The 23,071-nt window shown below is 36.4% G+C and overlaps 1 protein-coding gene across 4 annotated transcripts in view; it reads left to right on the plus strand.

Annotated features, from left to right (window-relative positions):
- Positions 1-2,649: 2,649 nt before the first annotated feature.
- Positions 2,650-23,071, plus strand: part of chl1b (cell adhesion molecule L1-like b) — a 72,095-nt gene continuing 51,673 nt past the window's right edge. For all 4 annotated transcript variants that reach the window (XM_088424226.1, XM_088424227.1, XM_088424228.1 and 1 more), the window contains exon 1: positions 2,650-2,740. The gene's annotated coding sequence lies outside the window, so the exon portion shown is untranslated. The remainder of the gene's footprint in view (positions 2,741-23,071) is intronic.

Genomic DNA, 23,071 nt, shown 5'->3' on the forward strand with positions numbered 1-23,071 from the left:
TATATATATATATATATATATATATATATATATATATATATATATAGTTGTATATACATGTGTTGGGTAAACAGCTATTGACTTTAAGAAACGGTCGAATTAGCGGATCTCAATTAACTGAAAGACTTCAATTAACTGATTTTGATTAGATGCGCAGATCTAACTGCACTTAGAGGTTACCATGGCGATCGTATCTCCATCAGAGTTAGATAGATAGATAGATAGATAGATAGATAGATAGATAGATACTTTATTCATCCCCGTAGGGAAATTCACATTACCAGCAGTATCCTCAAGTCGAGATATAAAATATGAGAAATAAAGTACACAAGATACACATAAGTCCAGTACAGAAGTATACTTAAGGTGCTTGTTAACAGTGTAAACAGAATAGTGTGAATCGTTGGAGTCTAGTGCAAGTATAATTAAGGTGCTTGTATAAAGTGAATAGTGCAGTGCAGAGTATGAGGTTTAGAGTTTAATGTGAGCTTTTTCTGCCCCGGGTGGAGTTGAAGAGCCTCATGGCATGGGGGAGGAATGATCTCCTCAGCCTGTCCGTGGAGCAGGACAGTGACAGCAATCTGTCACTGAAGCAGCTCCTCTGTCTGTGGATGATGCTGTGTAGTGGATGCGTTGGATTGTCCATAATTGATAGCAGCTTGTTTAGCGCTCGTCGCTCAGCCACAGTTGTCAGACTGTCCAGCTCTGTGCCCACAACCGAGCCCGCCTTCCTCACCAGTTTATCCAGACGCGAGGCGTCCTTCTTCTTGGTGCTGCCTCCCCAGCACACTACTGCGTAGAGGAGGGCGCTCGCCACAACAGTCTGGTAGAACAGACTGTTATTGAACAGGACAATGATTCAGCTCCGCTAGAGTGTGACCGAACAGTAAAACATGACATACTATTTCTATGCCGTTCCATTTTGAGAGACGTTAAAATGGTGAATTCAATTTGTTCACCAAGCTTTTTTTGTGTGCAACATCACCACAATGGTCACATAAGAACTGGATGAAATAGCTGTTATGTGAAATGGTCTGGAAGAAACAAATTGATTTGCTGCACTACGGAACTGTATGCCCATTCAGAAACACAAATGATGAATGGGCCGCAGTCAGCCAGGGTCGCACATTGTACCACACAAATACTTATGTAATCGGCAGAAAACCTGACTATACCACAAGCAATGTACATGGATATTCATGACCATTAAAACCATTTATTTTTAAAAGGTTTGCAGCCAAAAGTGGATTATTTTAGTACCTAATTGCCTAAAGTAGTACTTTAAGTACTACAGTACTTAAATAATTAATAATTTCAGGGTTAGAAATTGATTACTTCTGGTAATTAACAGCAAAACTAAATGATTACTTTAGTTAACGCAGTATTGGATTACTTTGGATATTCACTTACTGAATTACTTTAGGTACTAAAGTACTGGAGTAATCAATTATTTTAGGGTTAGTAATTGATTATTCTGGTAATTAAACTGTGAAGTATATGATTACTTTGTTAACTCGGTAGTTAAGTAAATGATTACGTTCGATAATCAATTACTAAAGTAATCACTTTAACTACTTAAGTATTTCAGTAATCATTTATTTTAGACTTAATAATTGATTACTTCTGTTGATTAAACATGAAAATACATGATTACTTTGGTTTACTCAGTAGAAAAGTAATAGATCACTTTGGATAATGAAGTAATTTTAGTCATTTTTAGTAACTTTAGGTACTAATTTACTGAAGTAATCATTTATTTTAGGGTTTGTAATTGATTACCTCCGGTAATTAAACACTAAATGCCGAATCACATAAAGTAAGTAGCAAAAGTATTATAAGTAATCTGGTCCTACAGTGATCACTTAAGTACTGAAGTAATCAATTAGTTGGGGCTACTTATGGATTGCTTAGGTTCTAATGTGTAAAAAGTAAGCAATTAATTCAGATACAAATGTCGTACATACAAAAGTACTTTCGCACATGTGTTTATAGTTGATAACTTTAGTAGTACTTAAGTACTCAGGTAATCAATTACTTTTGTCCCTGAATCACTTCGTACCTCTACACTGTAACACACACACACACACGCACACACACACACACACACACACACATATATATATATATATATATATATATATATATATATATATATATATATATATATATATATATATATATATATATATATATATACATTAGTGATTAGGGATACTGTTGATTTCATTGTGTTGGTGCAGCATTTTGTGATGAAACGTGATTGATTCCAAATGCAATTCATCCCCATCTATGAATGAACAGCATCCTCATGCGCGGAGTTTGACGATGCCATCACCCAATAAAACTCGCTCATTCCGGAGCGGAACGCGGCTTTCACTGTATTTTTCGGGGGGCAGGCACTTTAACCCGGTCACAACGTGGGGAAGTTGCCGGCAGCATTTTATGCGTTGCCATGGGCTTTTTTTCTCAAAACCTATTGACTGCCACAGGGTCCCCGCTTTTATTCGAGTCAGTCTTTGTGGAGGCGGAGGAAGAAAGCGCTATTACTTTTTTTTTTTTCTTCCAGAGGCGAGGGGGAGTGGCACAAGCAGCATCCTCCAGAGGAGGAGGGGCGCCGGGTCCACCGCTCAGACCCGCTCAGTGCAAGCAGGGCGAAGCGCCGCTCCACATCCATCTGCTTTCCTTGGCTTGGAGGATTTTGGCCAACTTGCTGAAGGACTGCCTTATGGTGCACCTGAAGGTTAGTTCTTTTCAATCGCTGTGTCCGTGCATTTCTTTCAAGATGATTGGGACTTTTTCCGCTTTTTCAAGTTAGTTGTTGCACTTTAAGGTGGCTGGGATTTTAGCATGTGTGGCTCATGTTGGATATTGAACGAATGGTTTCAATAAACACATTTTTCATCCTCATAACCTCATTTATTTCCAATGAGAGATGCAGCACGAAAATATTTTCATTCCTCTGAGAAATTTGTAATGTTCAGGTTGTGCAATTCAACTTTGGAAGGCATTTAACCAAATGAAAAAGTGTCGTATTGTCAGATGATATGTTATTCCTATTCTTCAATATTAATCTTTTTTTTCCAACTCCTGTTTGTCATGCATATCTTTGCACAGTTTTCATCCGGTTCACTTCATTCTGATTTCAGCATATTTGGAAATTCCATGTCATTAGAGCTTCCATTTTTTCCACAAATTTTCACTTATTATTTTTATTTATTTTTTACAATTTCACAATTTTCACGGCAAAATACCCACAAAAATGTCAAAATCACACATTTTACACAAAATTATAAAAAAAAAAACAAAGAAAAAAAGACCAACTGCTGTTGTTCAAAATTCATGAATTCAAGTCCTAAACAGTTATGAGCAGTGATATTGGGGTATGGACCAGTAAAAAGTGAACACTTGTTGAAATTTTCAATTTTTTGTGCTGTTTTGTGGTTTTTTTTTTCATCATACATTGAGAAAAAAAAGTGGTAAAAACCTAAGGTTGAAACTCTGTTTTATTCTTTTATTTTTTGTAATTTTTTACCTGGGAACTCCCACTTTGAAAAAACACAGAGAACAAATGTCCACAGTGTAATTTTCAGTTTCTGTATTTCACACTTCAAAACAGTGAATTTCGTAAAAACAGCATGAAACATAAATGTAACAACGCTTCACTCTTTTTGACCGCTTCTCCCCGTAAAATGATCATTTCCACTAATTGGTCCGTTCCTATTGGCCAACACCCATTTACTAAAATTATGATGATCTTGCCTGAGAAACACAACTCCCTTTTATCCTGCCGTTTTTTTTTTTTTTTTGCGCACTACAGTGTATGGCACACTCTTCAGTGAATGGGCTGATTTAAAACCTTTTTTCATATATGAGGTGCACTGCATTATAAGGTGCATAGAATAGAAGCTATAGTAGTGGCTTTGGTTGTGTATCCATCAACTAGATGGAGCTGTGCTAAAAAGGATGTCAACAAAACAAAGAAGTTAGTCAAACTTTTCAATCAAAAATTAAGAAAAAAGATGATTTGTGGAAAGAACCATTTGAAGAATAGGAAAAAATACCTCTTGATTACGTTAAAACACTTTAAATCAATGCTAAGATGAATCAAGAGTTTAAAATAATATAAGTATGATTTAATTAAATATTAAACTTAAATGTTTTAAATTAATTCGCAAGCAAAAACCTTAAAATATATTGTTTGTTGATTTAAAAAAAGTTTCTGGATTAATTTGACAAAATCATGCTTTCTTTAAAAGAAAAAAAAATGAATTTTTGCGCCTTGTCCGTATATAAATCGCTAAGATAAAATGAAGAATTTACATGTCGATTTAGTTATTTCAATATATCCTCCCCCAAAAATGAAAACTCGAGGTTTATGCACTGCATAAGCCGCACTGTCTGCTTTCGAGAAAGCCGAAGGCTTTTCGTTGTGCCTTATAGTGCGGAAAATACGATACTGGAATCACGATTCGGCATAATTAGATTTCACAAACATCACAAATGAGGAAGTTCCAATACCACAACTATAATGAATGAGGTGGTAAACGTGAATAATCACGCTTTGAAATAAGCAACTGTTTATCCTCATTGCCAGTGGATCTACTACTGTAAATGCCTGACACAAGATTACGATGACGGATGAGATCTTAGCGAGCGTGATTAAAAACGCATTATAAGAGATTGCCGCAGCGGTTGTTGCTTATAGCTTGCTGGAATTGATGGGGCTGAATGGAGCTGGTGTCCTTGATGAATTTATAGACCGGATGAACACCTCGTTTCAGATGCTGTCACTTTTATTGCGGTTTCTCATTTGTAATAACGCCTGAAAAGAAATTTGAATTTTTGTTTTGTTTTTCACTTGCTGTCGTTGAAGCTGTCTGCTTCGTATTGTCTCGAATCTTTGTCTTTTGCTTTCATCAAATGTAAATGTCAAGAAATTTATTATAGCTAATATAGTCCTAAACCCATATGGCTCAATTGCTTAACATGGAGACCTTGGGAAGGTCAGCCTGATGTTAATTAATGTAATCATTTCAAGCTGCTCTTCAAGTGGAGCAGATCCTATTTATGGTCATGAGGAATAAAAAAAAAAAAAGATGGAATAATTGGGTCATATTTTAGCATACCTACTGTCACTCGAGATTGTTCTTTGTTTGAATGGTAAAACTTTACACCAATCAGATCTGCTTGATGGTGACGATTTTCAGCTTTTTTGGTTCAGAATGGGCCAATAGGAGTGAAGAAAGCGCAAATGTTACAGGGAAGTGAGGAAAAGATGAAAAAACAAAAAGCGACGTGGAAAACAGTGAAGCGTTGTCGGTTGATTTTTCTCTCTTTTTTTTTTCTAGGAAACTCACAGTTCGGAATTGTGAAATGCAGAATAAAACTAAATATTCAGGGTTTTTTTCCTCAAACTTTTCCTCACAAAAAACAATATTTAAACCTCAAGTTTTCAACACTTTTTTTTCTCAATGTATAGCAGAAAAAAAAGCACAAGTGGGCCCTTTCTATTGACCCATACTCAAATTATATTTTTAAATATTTTGGGTCTCAACACCACACCATTTATACAATCGTTTGAAGCAATCAAGCAAAATATTATAACAGGCAGACTGCCCATCTTGTGATATAAAAGTCTAAAAAACTAAAAACAGATTTCGTTCCTGCTTATATCTGATCAATATCGGTATCAGACAATCGTTTGCAGCCATGTTTAGTCTATTAAAGAGAGGCTGTTGTTGGCAGAAAATTACAAAAAAAGGAAATTAAAAAAAATATAAACTTCATACACCATCTTTTTGCGTAAAGAACTTTCTGTGGGTTATAGTCCAGTGCGGCTTATCCGTTACAAAAATATTTTTTTTTTGCTCATATTTTGCTGCCGCGCCTTATATTCTGGAAAATACGGTAATTTATAAATTTTTTAAATTATTTTAAAAGTTTTTTTTTTTTTTTTTTTTTTTTTATGTGTAGGCCAACGACAAGAGCTTGTAATAGCACTTGTCATCACACATGGTCCACAGCCTCTCACTATTGAGGGCAGCGGCGCTTTGTGTCCAGAAGTAGGTCGAACGTTTCTCACCAAACAATTTGAGCAAGAGCCAGTAATTGGACAAGCAAAGTGTCCGGCGTCTCCCAACCAGCCCGTGTCAGCCAATCGCCAGCCTCTTAATATGCAGCTCCAACCTGATGCATTTCATGGACCTTTTCATGCCTTTAATCAGTTAGATGACAAAATGGGGCAAACAGAACATCCATTGTCGTGGCGCACAAGCTGGTTTTTCATATCTTAGCGCTCGGTGCACTGCGGTTGACTGTGAATGCGCATCAAATGTTTCCTTCCATGTCTGTTAGAGATCTAACTTCCTGAAATGCTTCCACTGTGTTAAATCTCTTTGGTGCCGACGAACAAAAACGCCAACACACAGTGCCCCGATGGCGCCTTACTTTCTTTGTTTTTGTGATTGCGCAACTTCACTAGCCGCCTCTGAAGGTGAATTGAAAACGTAAGATGAAAGCACGTTTCACCTGCTCGTAAAGTGTTTGCCTTGCAACACACACACACACGCACACCTGTGATTCCAGTCCGTGTGGGTGTGTGTCTGTTTGCTCTTGCATTGTATTAGAAAGTATGAGAGGATAGCATAAACACAGATTTCCCTCTCAAAGCTTTTGATGATAGGCATGTATAGTAAGAAAAAGATCGATTGTGTTGGTGGTCCAGTGGCTTGTAAAAGGGACTCGCATGGCTCTATCATCGCCATGGCAACGCTGAATCACCTACCTTCTTGGTCTCGAATATTGGTCGACAAATGCGGGCACTTCTTGTGTTTGTGTGTTGTAATTTTGAACACTTGTAGTAATTGATAGGAGCAGAGGTTTTTGATCTTTCACTCTGTGATTTTTTTTTTTTCCAGCTAAGTATCACCTAAATAATTTAATTCATTTTAAATAAAAAAAAAAGATGTCTGATAGAGTAACTCATTCAAAGATCATTTTTACTGGTTAGCAAAATAAGTCAAGAAGAAATGCAATCTTTGCTGAAGCTAATTGGTTAATTTATAGAACTGCACGTCTTCCATTTCCAGACGTATTTTACTCTGCGTCTACCGATGACAGAAGCTCATCTTTTTTATTTCTGCCTCATCTGCTGGAAAATGACACAATGCATGAACAATATTTTTTCATAGGAGTCACTATCACACAATTTAGCAGAACTATGGTTTATGTTCCAATTCGCTTACTCTTAATTTGAAAAGAATGTACCGTACCTGCAGAAACCTTGTTAAAATCTCACATAGGTCCCATAGGTCCCCCTCATCCCAGGTTCTTGAATCGCTGGATTAAACAATGTTTTGTTAAGTATATTGCAGGTCACTTTATATTCTATACTCATTGATTTTACTTTGTATGATTCTGATCAAGTTTTCTGATCATTTAAAATTGTCTTGAAATTAAATGAAGTATTCAGCAGGTACTCAGCATTTACTCTGCTAACAAGTAATAATTTTTTAAAGAAACACTATGATTGCTATTGATTGATAGATTATAGGCACTATGGCCTAGCACACTGCAAAAATGTGGGGGCAGGTTAGAATGAGTATTGGTTTCTGCACAGAACTTTAAGTCATTTATTGCTAGTCCAGTAAAAATTGATTTTTGGTGTCTACTGTATAGCCGTCAATGCTAGCAAAAAAGTTCAATGTTTGGAGAAATGACACCTTAAACCATGGCAGTTTTATCTGCTGCAAAGGAATGCATTCTCATTTTTCAATATATGGTTGAATAGTGTTATGCTTTTGTGCTGATCTTCTAGGTATAATTCAAGTTGCTCTTCTCATTTCCTTTCAAGCAGTGCTTCTAAACCTGGGTTCGATCGAACCCTAAGGGTTGGCTGAGTCGGTCTCAGCGATTCGGCAGAGCATCCATTGATTTGTTGCGAGTCCATGCTTTGTGTTGGTTTCGTTCTTTGAACTGGGTGATATCCGTACATTGATTTTGTGCGCCAGTAAATAAGCATTTACCTATGACTTGAATTTAAAAAAATATATATATATTTTTTCACTAAATAACGTTTGGTGAAAATAAAACTGGCGGGGTTCGGCAACTCAAACAAGATCAGGAAACCAAAGCTTTAAACGCATCGAGCATGTGACATACTGATACTGCTCGACATGGCAAAGGAAGAAAACGATTTTCTGAGAAAAAAGCGTGTAAAGTCAGTTTACAAGGAACTGGCAGATGATGTTAAGTTGTCTGGGGAGCTGTGAAGTCCTCAGGTATCCCCCATGTGATTGGCAGAAATATCAAATGGCACCTAGCAAGTACTCTGACCCTTCTTGAGGTTCAGCTCAGGCTCCAGAGCTACAAGCAATTAAATCGCTGACCCATGCTCCCAACTGCAGGCTTGGAGTGCTTCAGCGCCTTGCAGTACCAGAGCCCCCTCCTTTCGTGATAATCACAAACTACATCCACAAAGGTACGACTTTAGCTGTAAGGGTGTTTGAGAAGATGAAGTATGAAATCCTCTCACTGCTCTTTTGCTATGTGCATATTTATCTACTATAATTTTGTGACCAGAGTGGGTCACCGAAGACCTGGAGGGCTGTTAAAGTGGATCATATTTCTTGCCAGCCTCTAATAAAATAAAAGGTGAAATGGAAGATTATAGAGGCTGGCTGTCAAAAAATGGTTTATGTTTTATGTGACATACGGTGTAATCAGGGCAATAAATGGCTTTCTACATGAAAACAAACACAATCAGTGCAGTTATTACTGAATATAATGACATTTTTTTTGTCAGCAGTTCTTTTGGGGAATAGCATATCAGTAAAACGGCATCTTAATGTGCATGGACACCTGCCCATTACCAAACATATGCCTTATATTTTTGTAAGCATCAAACTTCTCACATTTTACGTGCCCTCTTGACTTATACTTCAGGGTATTTTTCAAAGATGTTTAGTTGGAATGTCTGTGCTGCTGGGCTACCTTTTTAGTTTATAATGAGAAAAATTGCTCTGCAAATTACTTAAATAAGAAACCCATGGTGAATTGCATTTGTGAGTGTTTTCACTGTATATTACATTACTACAAAATGTTAGCTCAGCTATTAATAAAGACAGATGTAAACCAAAGTTCGATTAAAGATAGATTTTAGTGACACATTCCATGTGTTTTTGAATCTACCGAATCTTGGCGCATTGCAGGTATAGTTAGTCTATCCAACACTAGGGCTACATCATAGAGATTCTGCACAATTTTCTATGCATGAACCAGAACCCTCAAAAACGAGCAACAATTTTTAATTTGAAAAGAAACAGATTTTGACACACAGGACCTGACAGAAGTCTTTCAGTAACAAAGGGTATTAAACAGCCACAAAATCCCCACAAGGCTTTTGAGATGGCATAGCTCTGGAAATACCTGAAGACGTGAGGGCAGACGATTCAACCGCTGTGGATATTGTATTTAGTCATTAAGTGGCTGTACTGTTTACATAATGTTTAATCAGTTTATCAAAACAGCTATGCTTTTTTTCAAGGGTTCATGTTTTTTTTTTTTTTAACACTGCCTCATGACCTTCAAAGCCCACTGTGCAGATGCCGCTGTCAGTTTGAAGGCTATTTCACTGTAGTTGCTCAGCTAAGACTTAAAACGAACCCATGACAGCATTAGACACATGTCCATAAAAATCATGTTTATGTAGAAAAAAAATGTTGTACACTGCCTCCAAATCCTCCAAGGAACCACAAAAATGACAGCTATGCCCACACGAGTAAAAAGTTATGCCCCTTCAGTCACTGGTAAAAGCAAAAATTTCCATTTCAATTGCAGGTTGACTTGGGGACAACTCATGCATACTGAGACAAGGCAAACAAAGAGCGGTGGAATAAAAGTGACAAATGTAAAGAATAGCACTGAGGAGCACGGTGTTACTAGCTTTGTGTTCTGTGAAGGGTATTGTGTGTGGTTCCATGGATAAGGATCCAACGGGACCCCTGGGACATGGAAGTGAAGGGCACCTAGGATGTGGGAGGATATGTTTGACAGACAGGGGGCATACAGGACGTACTCCACCTTAAAATAAATGTGCCTTGTCCTATTCTGATCAAACTGCTTATACCATTTGAAAAAAATAAAGCTCTTAAATGTATACAGATTCTAACATTCATTTGAAAGAGGTTAACCATACATGTATCTATTCGTTCATTTATTCATCCATTCATTTACCCATTCTTCTATGCATCCATCCATCATCTATCAGTCCATTGATTCATCTATTCATCCATTCATTGATCCATCCATTCATTTATTCATTCACCCATCCCTCCAAAAATCCATTCTTCTATCCACCCATCCAGCATCCATTCATTCATTTGTTCATTCATCATCCATCCATCCATCCATCATGCATTCACGCATTAAGCAGTCCTTCTATCCACACATCAATCGTCCTATCAACACACTAATCAGCCATTCTTCCGTTAATTCACCATTTATTCACCCATTCATCATCTCTCCACCCATCCATTAATTAATCTAATCATCCATTTTTTCATTCATTTATTCACCCATCCACCATCTGTCCACCCATCCATTAATTAATCTAATCATCCATTTGTTCATCCATCCATTGTCTATCCAGTCATCCTTTTATTTATTTATTCATTCACCCATCCATCCATAAATCCATTCCTCTTACCACCCATCCAACAACCATTAATTCTTCCATCCACCCGTCCATTGGGCACACCATATTTTTAAGCGTCGTATTATTTAATATTAAAATTATGTCTTATACAACCCAGATTTTTTTTTGAAGCATTGTATGGCAAATAGTTTATTGTTATTGTAGTATATCGCCAGATGTCTCACTTGATTTTTTTTTTTTACTGTGAAACTAGAGGTTATGAGCAGAGGAGGAGATCCTCCAACAGATGTTAAAAAATGGTATCAACATCACTAGCAAATAGACTGGCGGTTGTGTGAAAACACCTTGGCTAATTCTAAACGCTTTCTTGGTTGACTGTTCATCAGCTGTGAACTTCTGATTCTTAAACACGGAAGCAGGAAGTAGTTGTGAAAAATTTGAATTAAAGACGTCAAACCAAAAAGCCGGAATCCATTTCTGGATCAGGAGCTCCCGATTATAAGGCGCGATATCGATTGAGAAAATGAACCGATTTCGGTGCGCCTTATTCGGTGAAAAATACCGTATCTTTACTGGGCCTTTAATGAGGTGTATTTAAGATGAATGTAAGACGGGTTCACTTGTGCATCCAGATGTTTCCCCTGGGATCTCATTACAACATGCGAAGCTCTCCTGGGTCCTGTAACAGGACCTGTGTCGGCCATGTTGATTTGGTGTGAACATGAAGCGCTGGTATTTGTTCTGCATAGTAAGAAGCTGTTTATTTTCCCAATGGCACCTGCTGGTTTAACACAACGCCGTCTCCCAAAAGTGGAGTTTAGCCATCCAATCGAGCTTGATTAGATTCATGATAGCAAAGGCTGACCTGCTGTGTGGCCACTTTGCTAATTGGGCTACCACCTGAACCGGGTCCGTAATCCGTCTTTGTTTTGTGACGCAGCAGTCCTATTGACTCGATTAATTTATTGGAGAATTCATGAACAAGCAACGGCCTAATCTCTTCATCCTAATTGGCAGAGGGGATTAGATAAAGCTTACTAACAACAAAAATGTGCTGGCTGGGTCGTGTAGCAGAGCTCTGAAAATTTCCGCACGCTACTGCAAAGCGTTTGAATGTTTTTAGATGTACTCAATCTTTCCTTTAGCAATATGTCATCGAAAGACAGCCCTCCAAAAAGTCAATTTTAACTTATTCAAACCCTAAGATATTTACATTTTGTACGAATCTAGACATTTTGTTCAAAGTCATTTATATATCTTTACTTTTTTAAGTGTTTGGCTAAGGGAGGTTCTAAAATTGTCTTTTTTTAAAATTATTTTTGGTAAGTAAGTCATAAATGTAATTTATTACGCCACTGATGTACTTTAATCAATGAAATAATAAATATTTGATTACTTTAGGTCACAAATAATTAAGATTATTAAGATAATTATTAAGAGTTATTAAGATAACTAAGTACTAGAGCTGCAAAAAGTATTAAAGAAATTGGATACTTCAGGAAACTCAGGAGTAAAAGATTCAATTACTTTAGGGAATTAAGTATTAAAGTACCGTATTTTTTGGTGTATAAACCGCAGCAGCAAATATTGAGCAAAAAGGCAATTTTTATCACAGATAAGCCACAGGTCGTAACACCAGATATTTACACAGAAAGATGTTAGGGAAGTTTTTGTTTGTTCCCTTATTTTATTTAAAACGTTTTTTAAATGCCTGCCAACAACAACATCCGATGTTCAACAGACTGAACATGCCTGCGTGTTTAGCACCATCATGGAAATTTCACCATAACACAGACAGAATCCTGCAGTTTGATTCATGCATTTAAATTTAAAAAAGATATAATATAATTCACAGTTTTTTCCCATATTAATGACTATGTGGCTCCCTTATGAGCCCCGCAGTTTCTGAAGTGTCATGAATGAGTCAGCATTTCCCGCAGTGTGTCATCTTCCTGGCATGGACTTTAAAGCAGAGGAGCTCCACACCTCCTTGAAAGTTTGTTGTCACATTTGCATTTAAATTGACTTCATGGCTCCCCAATTGACTTTTGAAGTGAGCGTCAGAGATTTGAGAGTGACTTTGCCTTTAATTCTCATGCATGATAACAGTAGCTGGATTAATATTCATTGAATAGTTAGTTCAACTTTATTTCATAGTACAGTATAGGCAAACTACGGAAATCTGGGTTTTGACAACTTTTCTCAGAAATGCAGATTCAATTTTATTCGGTCGTTTTTGACTGCAGGGCAGTGAAATTACCTTTTTGTTGCATGACAAAAAATATTCAGAGCAGGGAAGTACACATTTTTTTTTAATGCAATTTATCATCACATTTATACAGGGAATATATAAATATTTGTTTTCCTTTTGTTTATATTCATGAATATGCATACAGGAAAACATGTGTATATATATTTTTCTTTATGTATGTATAAATATAATATTCATTATAATATATGAAGATTTTTTCATCTCTCTCTCTCTCTCTCTCTCTCTCTCTCTCTCTCTCTATTATATATATATATATATATATATATATATATATATATATATATATATATATATATATATATATATATATATATATATATATATATATGAATGATATTGTATTTGGCAGCTGCTTATTTCAATCTGTCACTTTTAGGGTTTTTTATTTTATGATACCAATATGAGGGCAGGATGTGAAATCTGAGCCAAAGCGATCTGTGAGATGTTCAGTGCCACCAGATGTGAAGAAATGTCCTCAAAGGGTAATTACACATGTTTATATGACATGGATGTCACCTGTAATTCATTCAGTTTCTGGAAAAAAAAAGAAGAAAAAAAGCCTCAGCGGGGGTCCCAATAAATTAGGAGGGGGACCAGGAGTGACAGTTGAGCTCCAGTGTTTTCCGAGATCCTTTCCAAAAAGCAAAATAATTGACGGCGGTTAATGTTGAGGCCTGTCACTTTTCTGACAGTCGTTGAATTCACGGGTGTCTGCCCTCCGGAATAAACAACAAATGCGTAGCTGCTTTTTTCAAAGCATTTGACACCTCACTAATCCCTTTCCAAAACTCTCTCGCCCCAGCTGAACCCACACTTTGCACCCCGTGTCATGGAATTGTGATTATCCACTTCAGAGTTTGGGGAGGGTATAGCATTTGGGTCTGTTCACAGATTTGACTCCCCCGGGGTGTGTATTCTTGTTGAGCTGGTGCTTTATCGGCCCCTTAGCGGTGCTGTGCGGTGTAACTTTTGAAACATTAGCATGAGCCCCACCCCCTCCCGTTTCCCCAAGCAAATTCACAGATGGTTCTACCTTCTTCCTGTGGCTCACCAGTGGAGGAGGTCACAAGCCTCTGCTGCCATTAGTACCACATGGAGGCCTCTTTATTACTTAAGCCCCTCTTTTCTTTTTGACCACCTGCAGGTCGGATAGATCTTGGCAAGACTCGAAAGTCTTGCGAAAGCTTAACGATGAACCCCTGTTTATTTTATCCTTCGGCGGAGGCAAAGCACATGCGCGATCCTCTTGCTATTAGTAACATAACGAGATGCATTCTGAATAGTAAACGAGTCAAACATGACGACTTTTCCAAAACCAGACCGAAATGGGTCTTTAGTTATCTAAGTCCGAAAGGAAACAGCTTTGTTTAATCTCTTTTGACACATTTATGGGTTTGAGGAGAATTATGGAAATAGATGAGGAAATATTGGAGATTTTCTGCAGCTTATGTGGTTTGTCTAGATAGACATTGGCATCGTCTCAGAGGAAATCTGGTATTTTGTGGACATCAAATAATGTCATTGAAAAAAATAGCAGAAAATCTTGTTTGAAAAAAAAAAACAGGTACTTTGTTATATTATTGAACAGGATAATTAACACATGGTGTAAAATGCATGTTTTTTTCAATCACAAGAGATAATTTCAGGAGAGAAACTAGAAAAAAGGATTCTCACTTATGTCTCAGTATTCTCACTATAATATAAGAATCCCCAATTTAAAGCCAGAATTCTGACTCTTGAGTAAAAATTTTGAGAACATTCGCATTTAAAATTCAGCATGAACTCAGGTTGAATTTTCACTTTAATGTTGAAGTTTGGAATTCTAAGGAAAGACAGAATTCTGGTTTTATTCTCAGAAATCTGGCTTCATTTCATGAATCGGAACCCTCACTTTAAAGCCAGAATTGTCACTTTAAAGTGTTCTTATAATTCTTGGAAGTCAGAATTCTGGCTTTAAAATAAGAATTTTGAATTTGAAGTGATTATTTTTTTTATTTTAAATTCTTACTTTAAAATCAGAATTTTGACTTAATTCTATAAAGTCTACATTTTAATTTCTGAGAAAAAAGTCAGATCTGACTGGCTTTATTCTCACTTGAAAGTGAGAATCAAGATTCCTAAAATTGACATAAATGTTATTTTTGTGGGGTTTTGTTCACGTTTTTGAGTTCATGTTTTTGTTCCCCTCACGTCTGTCCTCGTCAGTGTGATTGCGTCCACCTGTGTGCATTAACCTGCTTCCATTGTGTCGGCTAATCAGCTCCCTGTTCCAATTGTGTCTTCTCCAGGTGCTCCTTGGTTTTTCATTAGTTTTGAGCGAATTTAGTTTCCTGTTTCCTTTCACTTCTTGTCGGGTCATTGTCAAAGTGTTGTTAGTTAGTTGTTAGTCTTCATTGGTCTGTCCAAGTTTTTTTCTCATGAGTTTTAATCTGTTCCTTTGTATGCTGTTTTCAACCTTGTTTTTTTTCTTTATATTGAATCATTTGTTTTTTTTAGTGTAACCTGACTGCTTGCTTTTGGTTCCACCCCCTCGACCCCCTTCCCCAATGCCACGATGAAACAAAGACAGAATTCTGAGACTATAGTCCGAAATCCGATTTTAGTCTCATAATTCAAACTTTAAAAAGTCAAAATCCTCATTTTAAAGTGAGAATAAAGTCACTGACCCTAATCTTCTTCTGCAGATAATACATATTGATATAAACATACAAAGGATGCCCCCGGGTTGTCGTTGTTCATTGTCATTTTAATTGTTGCATGCAAATGAAAACCTGATGCCTCAAAACATGTACAGCAGATGGATTTGAAAGTGTAAACAGCGCCCAAAACCCACAACGAATGCACTGTCTATGTTTGCGTGTGAAAATACAGATGAGTAAACCAGTTAAGTGTACTGGTGTTGTCATTTTTATGTCAAATGTCAGAATGCTGTGAATACTGAGGGAGCCACTCAAAATACTTTTCTTCACGTCTGTAGCATGAAAAGGTCAACCGAAAGGCAGCTTTGCCTCCTTGTCACTACTAGTCTTCGGAACTCTTAAAAAAAAAGACTTCGCTTATATATATTGAATTGTTTTTTTCTCATAAGCGAAACCACACAAAATCATCTTTGATTCCTGCCTCCACTCAGTGAATGCACTCGCAAAGAACACGTTGAAGAACATCTCATATGACCCATGTCGGAGACTGCGTTACCCACAATGCAGACCACAGCAAATCCACAGCCATCATCATTAGAGCTCCACCGCTTTGGACACTAATGGTTGTCCCCGGACTGCTGCCTCGGCAAATTCACATGCTTCATCCGAGACCTCATGGTGTGAACGAGTAAAATCGTTGAGGCTAATTCATTGTTCGCAGCGTATCTGATTGAAGAAAAAAAAGCACACAGGAAGGATAGAAGAAGAACATCAGTCGCAAAAACTATACGTAAAATAAACAAAGGAGACTAATTGGGGACTTTGTCCTCATTTATCTTCTCGTGAGAGCTCGGAAACGTGGTGCTTCAATATTAAGTAGCGGATAGATGGGAGGAAACGTGAAGCGGTGCTCAACTGGGGGATGGGCCTGGTAATATTGATGGCTTGTGGATGTGTGGAGTCAGTGACTGAATTGGGTTTAAGATTGAAAATAGCCTCATCAGCAGCTTCAAAATAAAAGATTTCTGCATGGGAAGGTGTGAAGTCAAATGCGTGGAACCATATTTCATAAAGATGGATTACCCATTTATCTCTGGAAGGTATAAAAATGCAATATTTGGAGAATCAATATAAGGTCAGGACAATCACATTCATCACGTGTTTGTTTATTTATTCAGGCAATGTGCAAGCTCTACATGGCTAACCCCCTCAAAAAAAAAAAAAAAAAAGAGACAATATAGATTTTTATCCCAATGAACTCTATAAAGGAGCCTGGAGTCATTTTTCTGGGTGTTTTTTTTTTTCTAGTTTGACATATATTACATTCCTCTACGGTGTTGCTAAATTGCAAATCACATCAAGTAAGAGCAAAAGACGAAACACGAATGCAACCCATAATCGCAAACAAAAAAAATTGAAAATCCACTGTGAAAATAAAAAAATTGAAAAAGCTTATATATATATATATATATATATATATATATATATATATATATATATATATATATATATATACAATATAAATTGATTGCAATATAATATATTACAATATAAAAGCCAAACCACATATCAAAAATCACATGCAAAAATTAAAGAAACAAAAATCCTAAGCACATGATAAAAGATAAAACAAGAGTAAACTCAAAAATTGTGAGTAAAAACAAACATTAGAAAGTTGGAAACATGAAAAAAAAACAAAATATACAACAACAAAACATATTACAAAACAGGACATTCAAAAACCAAACAAAAAAAGATGAAGCAAAAAACAACAGGCAAAAAAGAAAACAAACAAAATAATTAGACAAAACTCCTATATCAAAACAAAAAAAAAAACAAAAAATGCAAAATAACATTACAAAGCACACCCACAAATTTAAAACAAATGCAAACAAAAAGCAAAACAAAACGTTCATTTTCTTTTGTTGGTTATTTTATTTTATTTTTTTTGCTGTTTCCTATCTTTGTTTTCTGTAATGTGTTTACCTTATGTAATAGTTTGTGCTATTCTTCGTTTAGTTCTGGGCCACAATCCTCCTCTCTAAATGTACTTTTTTTTTTTTTTTTTTTTAATCAATACGCTTTCAAAGTAAGAGAACTCAAGTTAACCTCCATCCCCCCAATTCCTCCTATCATTGGTAGAAATCAGTGTGGCTTTATCTTTCCACACAAGAGCTCATTAATTTCTTTCAATGCGCTCGAAAACACTTGCAAAGCTGCATATCAAAAAGTGTAAATAATTTATCCCCGGATTAATCAGGATTCATGCTTTGGCTTGTTGAAATTGATGATATTGCGCTAAATAGAGCGTCATTGGTGATGATCAGCCTTGCGGCTATGCTTTGTCCTAGCTGATACAGATCGATACTCATCTTCCATGGGTTCGGTCATCCGTATAGGGGAGAGGCCGGAATCCCCAGTCCTTCATCCCTTTGGATCCCAATCGTCATTGATCATCCGAGTTTGCTAAACAATCTGGGTAAAAGAGATTGTACGCTTGGTCAATTATTTACCTTGAGTATTTGTAGTAGAATGCGACAAGTTATTTTTGATGAAAAGATCATCGCCTCGTATTGCTGTTGCCATATCTACAGTATATTTCTAAAAACTGAGGATTAAATGTCGTTCATATTCCTAAATATTACTTGTGTTTTTCATTATTCATTAGCTCCTTTTTTGTCTTGAATCTCCTTCCACAATTTTCTTCTGATGGTCTTCATTCCAATTCCAATGTATTCCTCATACCTTTGTTTTCTTGTTTTATTTGTTTTCAGACAAATATATTTTCACATTTTTGGATGAGATTCACTCACCATTTCGTCATATTGACCAATTCGAAGGATTCCAATTTCAATCATGCATCTAACATTCATGCTACTCTGTAATCTGTAAAAATTCACAATTCAGTTCAGATAAACATCCCCACCAAAAATGCTATGTTATTTTTAAGGGACACGCTCAACAGATAATTTGACCTTTAGGGATTATTTTCAACACGTCCATAATATAATATAATATAATATAATATAATATAATATAATATAATATAATATAATATAATATAATATAATATAATAAATATAATATAATATAATATAATATAATATAATATAATATAATATAATATAATATAATTTAATATAATATAATATAATATAATATAATATAATATAATATAATTAATATAATATAATATAATATGATATAATTTTCACATTTAGCCCTTGTGCAGTATTTTGTCTGATCACTTGCAATTGATCAAGGAAAACGCTAGGGAGCTGAAATTTCACCCAGGTGGCGGCAACTTGTCAAAGTTTAATATGTAATGACCACTTAGTTTTCACACTACCAGTTTGCTGTCTTTGACTAAAATACTGCAAGAATCATGTGGAAGAAAATGACTCCAAAATGGTCAAATACTACGCAAGGGTTATAACACCTACAAAAATGAAAAACTATTTTTTTTCATTTGTCTTCTCAACTAATTTCTAAATTTTGCACCAATTCCAAGTTCGTCCAAATTTAGCCTTTCAGGCTTCGCATGCAATTTCTTTAAGAACTGCATTCTCTAGTTATTATTATCTTGTCAATTATTCAGGCTGCGTTGCCAGAACTTGACAAAGTTGAAAACAGAGCAATTCCTAAACCTTCTTTTAATAGAGTCTTTGAGAGAGCACAGAAACAAACGCCTCTATTCATTTGTGCCAAAAATGCTAATGCCCCTGCCATCCAGTCTTAACACGTTTATAAGGGCTCCCGTTTGGTGACATGAAATGGTTCGCATGAACTGTCGTTAGCCCGGGACTGCATTAAAGACAGACTTATTCCACAACATGACAACTAGGTAAACAAGGCAGATGGTTTCCAGCCATTTGACCCTGGTTCTTCCTCTCTTATAGACCCATGCTAGCATGGATTGCTACATTGAATACAGAGAACTGTATTTGACACTGAATCCTTTGTTTAAAATGTAGCATGGGCTGTAAAGTTAAATGTTACAGTCCCTGTGTGAGATTGGATAAGTCACAAAGGAAAATTGTCTTTGTGCCTGTTCAAGCTTCCTTGTGGAACCGATAATTTGTTAAGCTAAATCTAGCTAGCTAAGCTATACTTTTAGTCACGTTAACTACCCATCAATACAGAATAGACTGTGTCTCAAAAATAACCGCGGTAACTAAAATCTGTGAAGTCGAGCTTGAACTTTTATTTTGGCTTTTGTCCCCCCCCCCCCCCCTTTTTTTTTTTTTTAGTTTGATTCTTTTTTGAAATGATAATCAAATAAAATTGATATTTTCTATAGAGAAACTATCAAGAAAAATAACGAGGAAATAATAAAAAAATCACAGATATGTACCATGTTGTAGAGGTTGTTTTTTTTTTAAATCATTAAAGAAATAAAATTGCTATTTTTAAGTTTGATCAATGAGAGGTCTGTCTTGAAAAAAAATAGAGATGTAAACCTGCAATAGAACATGTTATGGCTTAAATAATTTTTTTTAGGTCTGTTCCCACTTAAGAGGAGTAAAATATAATAAAAAATAGAAAGGTAAACCTACAGTAAATCTAGTCATAAATGCAAATTTATGCAGGAGAGGTTGAATTTCTGTTGAATAAATAAAATTGCTCTTTTTTTCTTTATTGGTCTGACTCAAAAGGAAAACCAATTTTAAAAAAAAATAGCAATCTAAACCTGCAATAAAAAAAAACCTATCTGGTCATAAACAAAAAGCAGCAATAGAGTGAAGCGGCCATAACGAAATTCATTCATTCAATACAGTATAGCAAGGGAACGCTGTATATAATATTTTGCACCATCATCCTCTTATGTATACAGTTTCTTCCACTTCATCTGCTCCATAATATTGTCACTTCTATTCATTTATTAGTGGTTCATTATTACTGCCATTATTGCTCTATTACTCTTTCTTTTATTGCCTACTTTATTATTTGCTCGATTTTGGAATGCAGTCTGCTCTGGAAAGTGAACAGAATAAGAATTTCATTGTGTAGTATACTACGCATATGACAATAAAACTCTTGAATATATATTCAACAAGACTATTAGCATTTCTGTATAATGGACAAAATGAAGCTTGACGGAAAACATAAAGCTAGTTTGGTTCCTCGCATTTAATATAAATGTGCCTTCAGGCTATTATGCCTGATGTGAGCTAATTGGCTATCAAGAGATGCTCTGAGAAGCAAACAGTTACAGTCTTCCCATAACAATAAGATTAATTTGTTAAAAAGCACAGTCAAGTTAACTGTCCGCAAAGCTGCATAGATTTTCTTCCTTTTAATTAAAAATAATTCAAATCAATGATTCCAAGCATGTCCAAACATTGCTTTAACATAACGATTTAACACTACGGTTACCCCACACAGTGCCAGAAAAGGACCTCCCTACGTTGCCTTATTGTTGCCGCTGAATAGGAAGTGGGCATAAAAAGTTGGCCAGTGCTTCTTTTGACAACCTGTCTGTGTCAAATCCCACAAAGACATGACCGCGCCCACCGTCCTCCGCTCACAATCAGTAAACCGTCTCAAATATTGCTGGGCCCTTCATCTCTTGCTGTGTGCTCATGTGAGACGGACCCCAGCGCCATTTTCCACTGCAGGATTAGCCGTGTAGTGTGACAGGCCCGCTTACCCCTTGTGGTACTGAAGGCTTGACCCAGGATGTGTGCGGGAGCCAGTGGTCTGAAGGACACTCCTTAAAAGGCTATTAGATCCCTACTGCTTATTATGAGGGCCAGTTCAAGTGAATGGTCAGCTCGGCTTCTCTTTGTTACAAGGCCATAAGAAGGAAAAAGCTTGTTTTCTGGATATAATTAGACGTCCTTTTTTTGTAACAGGATTAAAGACAGCAAATTGTCAGTGTTTTGAGTGTTTCCTCAAAAACCCTCTCTGACAGATGAGCTACTGTTGTTGAAAATCACGATCCTTCTTAGGTGATTAAGTTGTCATGCGTTATTGTTTGTATTTTGTTCTGATATAATTATCAAGTAAATGAATTAAGAGTGTTGAAAGGGTCAAATAACATACTAGATTTTCCGCACCATGTGACGCACCGTATTATTTGGCGCAGTCTCAATAATGGAGTCTGTTTCCGTACTTTACCCGTACGTACGGTCGACCATTTTAAAAGACGCATGCTCAAACATATTCATTTCAAAGCTCATGCTTTCATATTTTCTGACAGCTGTGTACACACTCCTGATAGCTGTTTAGAACAATCCTTTTCCACTGTGAAAGTGACCTCACCGACCCGGAATAAATATGGATATTTTCGCATCATGAAATCGAGTTATACGGCAAGGCAAGTTTATTTGCATAAACAAATGGATGATAAGATATCATCCCACTAATGTTAAGGTTAAATGTAAAGTGTTCTTACGCAAACAAGATACACACTAATTTGGATACTTAAACTGCGCATAAGGAAAATGGCATCATTTCCATTATGATTTTTAGCGTATCGTGCATCTCGTACTGCAGGAGAAGCAGATGTTTAGTAGGTGTGTGTATCGCTTCCACGATCACTGAGTGCACCATCTGTGATGCTAATGGTTGTCAGAAAGAGCGAGAAAACAATATGGAAGAGTCTGTCACGTGTGACTGGAGTAAAGACTTTCAGTTTGAGCGTATCGGTTCCGAACATGTGTTGAAAGTCCGTGCGAAGTTTAACCTCAGCTGGAATACCAAACATGTTCAATAAGTGAACCATTGCGGAATGAGCGCAAGGTGTTTGATGTGGCTTTTTAAGAGGGCTTTTTGTTTGATCTGATTGTTTGTAGTACTGCGTTGAATAAGTCCTGTGTCAACACAGATCGAGAGCTGGAAATAATTGAAGAGCAGATGAAAGCATTAGAGATCAGCAGGGGAAAAAACCCAAAACAAGTTTCAAGCCAATGTGGCCAACGGTGCTGGAATTCTGCCTGTTTTTCATTTACAGATCATTAAAAGGACCACGCAGATTGAATGCTGTGTTCTCTTAAAACATGGCAGCAACTGGGGGAAACATTTAACGCTTTTAATGACAGCCATTAACAAAAAAAAAAAGAGAACCTGCACACCAGTTTCAAGCATTCTGACAGACTATAGGCAGTGTTTTAAAAATGTGCAAAACCTTCCCATTAAAATAACAAAAGTACAAAAAAACATAGTTTACAACAATGGATGTCATTGGCGCTCCTTGGTAGGGTTTCCGTTGACGGTCTTAAATGTCAATGGCACTCAGAGTGTTAATCTATACATCAGTGTTCAGAATTTAGAAGCTATTGAATGGCAAATGGAATACATCCCCAGACAATTATGGGGATCCCCGGACAATTATGGTATACTACACATCCCCAGACAAGTATGGTTCCCAATTATTGATTCATTTATTTAATCAATGCGGTAGTAATGCAGTAGTTTTTGTTTGCATCACTAAGAACCGTGAACAGAATTAATCCATTGCTTATTAATACCACGATAGGAATTGTTCATTTTCTTTTCAAATTA

This window comes from Hippichthys cyanospilos, chromosome 9 (genome assembly GCF_059441005.1).
Source record: "Hippichthys cyanospilos isolate Australia breed blue-spotted pipefish chromosome 9, RoL_Hcya_1.0, whole genome shotgun sequence".
Lineage (NCBI taxonomy): Eukaryota > Metazoa > Chordata > Actinopteri > Syngnathiformes > Syngnathidae > Hippichthys > Hippichthys cyanospilos.